This window comes from Prionailurus bengalensis, chromosome X (genome assembly GCF_016509475.1).
Source record: "Prionailurus bengalensis isolate Pbe53 chromosome X, Fcat_Pben_1.1_paternal_pri, whole genome shotgun sequence".
NCBI lineage: Eukaryota > Metazoa > Chordata > Mammalia > Carnivora > Felidae > Prionailurus > Prionailurus bengalensis.
Genome location: NC_057361.1, coordinates 24,331,535 through 24,340,626, shown reverse-complemented (window position 1 = coordinate 24,340,626; position 9,092 = coordinate 24,331,535). Strand labels below are relative to the sequence as shown.

The following is a 9,092-nucleotide window of genomic DNA, read 5'->3' as shown; positions in this document are numbered from 1 at the left end:
GAGAAGTCAGGAACTTACCCAGATTCAAAGGAAGGGGTTACAGACCTCACCTCTCAATGGGATACAACCCAAGAATTTATAACCATCTTTTAATTCTAGCTTTATTGAGGCATAATTGAGAAATAAAATTGTATACATTTATTTTTTTTAATGTTTATTTATTTTTGAGGCAGAGAGAGACAGAGCATGAACGGGGGAGGAGCAGAGAGAAAGAGGGAGACACAGAATCTGAAGCAGGCTCCAGGCTCTGAGCTGTCAGCACAGAGCCCGACGTGGGGCTCGAACCCACGGACCATGAGATCATGACCTGAGCCCAAGTCAGACGCTTAACCGACTGAGCCACCCAGGCACTCAAGTGTAAATTGTGGAGCACCTGGGTGGCTCTGTCAGTTAAGTGTCCGACTTTGGCTCAGGTCATGATCTTGCAGTCCTTGAGCTCGAGCCCCGTGTTGGGATCTGTGCTGACAGCTCAGACCCCGGAGCCTGCTTCAGATTCTGTGTCTCCCTCTCTCTCTGCCCCTCCCAATCTCATGCTCTGTCTCTCAAAAATAAATAAATGTTAAAAAAAATAAAGTGTACATTGTGATGATTTGATATAGGTATACTTTATGAAATATTTACCACAATGAAGTTGATGAACACATCACATAGTTACTTTTTTTGTGTGTATGGCGAGAAGGCTTATGGTCTATTCTCTCAGGAAATTTCAAGAATATAGTATAGTATTATTAACTATAGTCACTATGCTATTCAGTAGAGCCTGAGAATTCCTTTTCATTTATTTATTTATTCATTCACTTACTCATTCATTTATTTTGCATAAATAGGTAGAGTGTTTATTACTTGAGGCCAATGGTCATGAAATGCCCTTCACTGGGTACCGTCATATGAGATAGGGAAGACATTCCAGTGGAAATTGTTTAAGGTGGCAACATTTTTATTTCTGTACATTTACATACAAATTTTCTCCAAAGGTACAACAGCTGTGACATCATGCAGATGTTTAGATTTGAACGACAGATCAAAACTCTATTTAGGCTTGTACAATGAATGGACACCTCCAGAAAAATCTCAGTTGACAGGCATAGTAACATGATTCTTACATAGAAACCTCAAATTTGGGGGTTGCAGAAAGGACAGAGGGAGGGAAGTATTCCCCACTAAACATAACACACTGTACTGCTTTCCCAAAAAACACAATACATTAAAGTTAGGTGTTCTTTAAAAGAGTTGAAGCCTGGGCTCCCCCAGAACGTGGGTGTTCATTCCTGTGTGCACTTAGGGTTTGGGCGATGTGATGGTCACAGGGTTCATTTAAGGTTAATTTCTATTTTGGCTCTGAGAAGTGGTAATGTTTGAGTGCAATTACTTCCTTTATGAGGTTTATTTTTGCTCTCCTTCTGTTCTGTGGCCAAACCAACTTACCAGGCCCTTTCCCCCAGTTCCAAAGTGAAAATTGCTTTGCATAAATGGAAGTTTTTACCCTGTAACATTTCCACATTTCTCCCAGCCCCCAGCCCTTGGCAGCCACCCTTCTATAATCTGTTTCTATGAATTCACATTAAAAATATTCCTTATGCGGGGGTGCCTGGGTGACTCAGTTGGTTAAGCGTCCAACATCGGCTCAGGTCATGATCTAGCAGTTCACGAGTTCGGGCCCCATGTCAGGCTCTGTGCTGACAACTCAGAGCCTGGAACCTGCTTTGGATTCTGTGTCTTCCTCTCTCTCTGCCCCTCTCCAGCTCGTGCTCCATCTCTGTCTCTCAAAAATAAACGTTAAAAATGAAAAAAAAATCCTTATGTGATACCATACTAACATTTGTGAAGTGGTATCTCATTGTGGTTTCAATTTGCATTTCTCTGATGATGAATGATGTTGAGTACCTTTTTATATACCTGTAGGCCATTTGTATGTTTTATTTGGAAAAATGTCTATTCAGGTCTTCTGTCCAGTTTTTAGACAGATTTTTAAAAAAATTTTTTGCTACCTAGGGGTATGAATTTCTTAAATATTTTAGATGTTAATCCTTTATCAGACATATGATCTGCATATACTTTCTGTCATTCCATAGTTTGCCTTTTCACTTTGTTGGTTGTTTCCTTTCCTTTGCTGTGCAGAAACTTTTTAGTTTGATGCAGCCCCACTTATTTGTTTTTGCTTTTGTTGCCTATGCCTTTGGTGTCAGATCCAGAAAAGATCAATGTCAAGACCCATTTAAGAAGACTTTTCTCCATGTTTTCTCGAGGAGTTTTATGGTTTCAGGTTTATATTTAAGTCTTTAGTCCATTTTCCTTTAATTTTTGTGAACAGAGTAAGACAAGGGTCCAATTTCATTATTTTGCATGTGGATATCCAGTTTTCCCCAAATCATTAATTGAATAGACTTATTCTTTTCTTGGTGCCCTTGTCAAAGTTCAGTTGATCATATATACATGAGTTTATTTACAGGCTCTCTATTCTGTTTTACTGGTCCTTGTGTGTGTGCTTATGCCAGTAGCACACTGTTTTGATTACTGTAGATTTGTAATATAGTTTGAAATCAGGAAATATGATATCTCCAGTGTTGTTCTTCTTTCTCAAGATTGCTTTGGTTATTTGGCATCTTTTGTGGTTTCCTATGAATTTTGGGATTGTTTTTTCTATTTCTGTGAAAAATGTCATTTAAATTTTGATAGGGATTTCATTGAATCTGTAGATCACTTTGGGTTATGCAGATGTTGTAATAATATTAATTCTTCAATTCCATGAACATGAGGTCTTTCCATTTATTTTTGTCTTCTTCAGTTTCTTTCATTGATGTCTTACAGTTTTCTGTGTACATATTGTTACCTCCTTGGTAAATTTATTCCTAAGTACTTTATTTTTTTGATGCTGTTGTAAATGAGATTTAAAAATTTTTTTTAATGTTTATTTATTTTTCAGAGAGACAAAGACAGAATGCGAGTGGCTTAGGGGCAGAGAGAGAGGAAGACACAGAATCCAAAATAGGCTCCAGGCTCTGAGCTGTCAGCACAGACCCCAACGTGGGGCCTGAGCTCCTGAATTGCGAGATCATAACCTGAGCCCAAGTTGGACGCTCAACCGACTGAGCCACCCAGGTGCCCCGGGATTACTTTTTAAATTTCTCTTTAGTGTTAGATGTATAGATTTTTGTGTGTTGATTTTCTTTCCTGCTGTAGCCATATTTGATCTTACAGAGTGACATATCTATATGAATATAGTTTTCTAAGCATTGTCAATTGTTTGTTTATTAATGAAGCATTGGCCTTTGGAATATAGAAGCTGACATGAGGATAATTATTTCTAAAGTTAAAATTGACATCAAATCTCACATTTCAACTTGTAGGGGCACCTGGGTGGCTCAATTGGCTAAACGTCCAAATTTGACTGAAGTCATGATCTCGGGGATTGTGAGTTGGAGCCCCACATTAGGCTGTCTTCTGTCAGCAAAGAGCCTTCTTTGAATCATCTGTCCCTCTCTCTCTGCCCTTCCCCCATGCTCTCTCTCTCTCTATTTCTCTCTCAAAATAAATATTTTTGTAAAACTTGTAGATGCTGAAAGCCTTCTTTGGTTTTGAGTTTCTTGGGTAGATTTCTTGTTTGATCCAAGTGGTAGACATAGATAAACTTTTTTTTTAATTTTTTTTATTTTTCAACGTTTATTTATTTTTGGGACAGAGAGAGACAGAGCATGAACGGGGGAGGGGCAGAGAGAGAGGGAGACGCAGAATCGGAAACAGGCTCCAGGCTCCGAGCCATCCGCCCAGAGCCCGACGCGGGGCTCAAACTCACGGACCGCAAGATCGCGACCTGGCTGAAGTTGGACGCTTAACTGACTGCGCCACCCAGGCGCCCCTAGATAAACTTTTTTGAATGAAATGGAGACATACAAGGGAATTTGCAGTTAAGTTCTCGGTAGCAGTTTTCAGTTCCATAAAATAAAATTGCCATAAATAATAGTAACTTCATTAAAACAAACAAATTTGTGAAAGTAAAATATATTCTGTAGCTAAAATATAGGTTCATAATAGAGATTGTTATCATGGGCTTATTATTTAAAAATAATTATTTCCATCCAGAGAACACGCATTTATAAGTCGCCTCATTATTAACATAAAAATTGCTTACTGACCTAATTTATTCCTGTTATATGGCATCTATTTCCACTTGAGTCAGAAAATGTTTCATATATTTCTTGCTAATAAGAATTGTTCTGAGTTTGAGAATTTTTCACTTTATATTTCTGAATTTTACATGATATTGATTTATTTGCCTAATGTCACTTATGTGTATGATTGGCAGCCTCTTAACAACTCTGGTCCTGCAATGAGGGATGCCAAAATTTCAACTTGTCTCTCTTCTGCTCAAAGAAATTAACATAGGTGATATTTAGCATAAGATGTTCACCTGACCAATGCAAAAGGATATGAATGTTTTGATGCTTTGGTTGTGTCTTTGTGTAACCCGAAAGTGGCAATCAAAGGCAAAGGATACTGACCAGGCAAAGTTGTCACTGGATGCTGACTGAAAGAAGAGCTAGTTTATTTCAGCGATTCAGCTCTACTGTTGCCTTGGGAACTTGAACTGATCGCATCTCAGTGAACCTGAGTCTTCCTGGGCAGAGCTTTTCACCCTTTTAGGACATGTCTCCACAATCAGCCCCTGGTTTCTGGGCACTCTTATTAATATTAAACAGTATTCTTTTGCTCTTCAAATTCTTGATCATATTTTAGACTGGAGTATTGATTTGCAGCCTTGCTTACATACTGTGATCACCTGGGGAGATTTAAGGAAACTTGATGCCAGGGCTTTACTGCAGAACAATTAAATTAGGATATGTGAAGATAGGACTCTAGGACATCAGGATTAAAAAAAACAACAACAAAAAACATCTAAGGTGATTACAATAAGCAGCAAAGGTAATAATATGTAAACCTTAAAATTTACCACTGACAGGTTTATAACTCAAGGCTTCATTTATTTATTTATATATTTATTTGTTTATTTATTTAATTTATTTTTTAAATTAATGTTTATTTATTTTTAAGAGAGAGAGACAGAGAGGACAGGGTGGGGGCGGGGGGGACAGATAGAGAGGGAGACACAGAATCCGAAGCAGGCTCCAGGCTCTTGAGCTGTCAGCACAGAGCCCAACACGGGGCTCGAACTCAAGAACTGTGAGATCATGACATGAGTCGAAGTCAGACACTTAACCGACTGAGCCACCCAGGCGCCCCTGGACATGGCATTTTATATTTCCTAAATGATGCATGATACCTATTATGTTACTCAGTCTAAACTAGGGACATATTTTTCATCATTTTTAATTCTCTGTTTTGGTTATTATCAGTATTTTTGGAGAGCACATTTTTAAAGTAAAAAGAAACTATAAAAAGTGCAATCAAATACAAAAAAATTTTAAAGACTATAAAAAGGGCAAACAATAAATTTGAATCAGGCTAAAAAATATGCATGACTATGTGAAATTGATAGTACAGTCACCCTGGGAACAAAAGAAAAGAATTAAAGTAACTTTTGATCAAGCACTCTGATTGTAGAAACTCAGTGCTGTATATTTTAACAACAGGAAGAGCTGCAAAATGTCTTGAACTTAATATTTTTATTGTGAATAGTGGAATTGGTGTAGTAAATCTGCAACTATTCTATGTTTATTTTAGCACAAGCAAGTTAATAAATATATAGATGTTACTGGGAACCAGGATTATCTCTGTGGGAAAAAGAATGATACAAAGTTGAAGTAGAGGAAAGTGAGGAAAACCTAAGGTTATGATGTTTGAATAGGAGGCATCAGTCTTAAAAAACTGTTTGAAACATTCCTAATTTTGAGGTGTCTGGGTGGTCCATTTGGTTAAGCATCCAACTCTTGATCTTAGTTCAGGTCTTGATCTCAGGGTCATGAGTTCAAGCCCCATGTTAGACCCCGCATTGGGCCCCACTTTGGGCTCTGCATTAGGCATGGAGGCTACTTAAAAAAAAATTAAAAAATTAAATGTTCCTAACTTTGCTCATTGAAAAGTTTTGAAGCAATGTCATTCCAATAATATTCAACGCCTTGTTGCTTCTGAATAGCTTTCTCCCTAAAAAGCACTAAGTCTCCTTGGAGAAGTTCCTGACTCTCAGTAAGGGGCAGGTGAAATATAAGATGAAGCCAGAAAACAAGAAGGTGACTTTGAAATAATGGGACATTTCAAAAGGACATAGGATTTGAGTAGTTATTTGTCCAAAGTAGATTTACAAATGGCTAGTAAGTACTGGAAAATATGCTCAATGTTATTAATCATTAAGGAAATGCAAATAAAAAATGTAATGAGTTACCACTTCATACCCACCAGAATGACTAGAGTCTAAACAACAGAAAATAAGTGTTGATGATGATGTGGAGAAATTGAAATCTCATATATTGCTGGTGGCATGCAATGGTGCAGTCACTTTGGGAAACATTCTGACAGTCCCTCAAAAAGTTAAACATGAAGCTACTTACTATATGACCCAAGAATTCAAATCAAAAGAGTCAAAAGCAAAAGTTCACATAAAAATGTGTATGGATGTTTATAGCAGCATTATTCACAAAGGATAGAAAGCAAAAACAACCTAAATGTCCATCAATGGAGACATGGGTAAACAAACGTGATATATCTATACAATTGGATATTGTTAAGCCTTAAAAAGAAATGAAATACTGACACATGCTACAACACGCATAAACCTTGCAAACATTATGCTAAGCGAAAGAAGCCAGACATAAAAGGCTATATATTCTACAATACCCTTTATATGAAACACCCAGAATAGGCAAACTCATAAAGACAAAAAATAGATTAGTGCTTGTCAGGGGTGGGGTGAGGAGGTAATGGGGATGAGTGCATAATAAGTGTAGGGTTTCTCTCTGGGGTGATGAAAATGTTCTGGAGTTAGCGGTGATGGTTGTCGAACATTGTGAATATACTGAAAATCACTAAATAGTAACTTCAAAATAGTTAAAATGGTGATTTTTATGTTGTGTGAATTTTATCTCAATTAAAAAACCTATACAAGAAGAACAAATGTCTTAGAACCAGACAGATCTGAGTTTGTATTCAGACTTTGTTGTGTCCTAGATGTGTGAACATTTGCCAAACACTCCATCTCTGTGTATGTTTCCGTCTATGTCATATGGGCATTAACGATCCCTAGCTCATACTTGCGGGGGCACATCATAAGGGGACCAGATATAACTTTCTGAAGTGCTTATAATATAATAATATAAAATATGGGTCCCCCATATTTCCCCTGCCACCTCCCTTTAGAAGGTAAACCCTCTCACCTGTTACTTGGGCGTTGTGCAGGTATTGGCATAGTTGTCATCCCATTTTCAAACATGTGCTCTGTTCCGTGTCACCACATCCTGCTTTTTTCTTGGAATTATGGTGTCATTTAGCAGATTCCTTTTTCTCTTTCTTGTTTTTAAGTTTGGAAGCTCTGGTTTAATCTTGTTTTTTTTTTTAATGTTTACTTATTTATTTATTTTGAGAGAGAGAGAGAGAAAGAGAGAGAGAACATGAGCAGGGGAAGGGGCAGAAAACGAGGGACAGAGAGAATCCCCTGCTGAGCATGGAGCCTGACATGGGTCTCAATCTCATAACCATGAGATCACGACCTGAGCTGAAATCAAGAGTCAGACGCTTAAGTGACTAAACCACCCAGGTGCCTCTAGAAGGTCTGGTTTATATTCTGTCTGAAGACCACTTATTTTTTTAGGCCAGGTAGTTTCTCCCAGGGTAATCTTTCATATCTTATTTTCAACCATAGCATATAAGCCCAAACCTTCCATTTACTTTACTTCTGAGATCTGGGCCTAAGTATGCTATTGACTGGTAGGTATCTTCAAGTCAGCACCTCAAACTCAAGGTGTAACACATGAAAATGGGCTTGACATTTTCTCCTACTTCATTTAACAAAAACCACTATCTACACAATTCCCAAGATAGAACCTGGAAAATTATGTTAGACACTTTGCTGTGAGTCAACATTATAAACTACCAGTCAAGTTTGCACGGTTTTCCTGTTGAATATAAAATATGTCTATCTCTATTTAGAGTTACCCAAAATAGTTACTTAAGTATTTTGGAAGACATATTACAACACCAAGGTTAAGAAGTTGTACACTCTGAAAGTAAATAGAGATAAAAGTTCTACTACTTTTGGGCCAGGCAATTTGGTTCTGTTGGCTAACCTACTTTAATTTCAATTTCCTTATCAGTAGAATAGGATAACCCTCACCACACAGTGTTTTGGGGAGGAATAAATGAGATAGTGCATATAAAACAATTAGCATGGCATGGTAGAGGTACATGGCAAGTAACCAGTTTAGGGAGTCTTGTACTGGTTAAGTTTGACCATTGCAGAAAATGTTCTGTCCTTATCCTTTTCTCTTAGTCTTAGATGTTCTGATACCTTATTTGTCGTATGGGAGGGTGTTTCCTTCCATTCAGGGTGATTGGAGATGGTTCAGGTAAAGCCATAGCATAATAGAAGTCAGAAAGCCCTCTGGCAAGACACAGGATACTTCCCAAGCAAAATGGTCAATAGATGCTGACTAGAGGAACAGCTAGTATATTCTAATGACTCAGTTCTACCATTTTCCTGGAAACATGAACAGATCTCATCTCACAGAGCCTAAGTCTTCCTGGGCAGAGATTGTCCCCCTTTAGGACATGCCCCTACTATCAGCTCCTGGTTTCTGGGGAATATTAACCAGTATTCTGCTTCTCCTCACATTCCTGATCTAATTTCAGAGTGGAGTAATGATTTTCAAACTTGCTTACATATTATGGTCATCTGGGGAGATTTAAGGAATCCTGATGCCTGGACTTTACTGCAAAAACAATTATATCAGGATCTCTGAATGTGGGACTGCATGACATCAGTATTTTTTAAACCCCTAAGGTGATTCCAATGTGCAGCGTAGGTTTGAACTGCCAATCTAGAGCCTTGCAACATGAAAATGTGGTCTGTGACAAGCAACATTGACATCAACTGGGAGATTTTTAGAAATGCAGAATTTTGGCCTTGTCTAGACCTGCTGAATCAG

General features: G+C 37.9%; 1 non-coding gene across 1 annotated transcript; it reads right to left on the bottom strand.

The window, feature by feature from the left end:
- Window positions 1-264: 264 nt before the first annotated feature.
- Window positions 265-349, bottom strand: TRNAP-UGG. The gene has a single exon. It is a non-coding gene; the product is annotated as a tRNA-Pro (tRNA).
- Window positions 350-9,092: the final 8,743 nt, after the last annotated feature.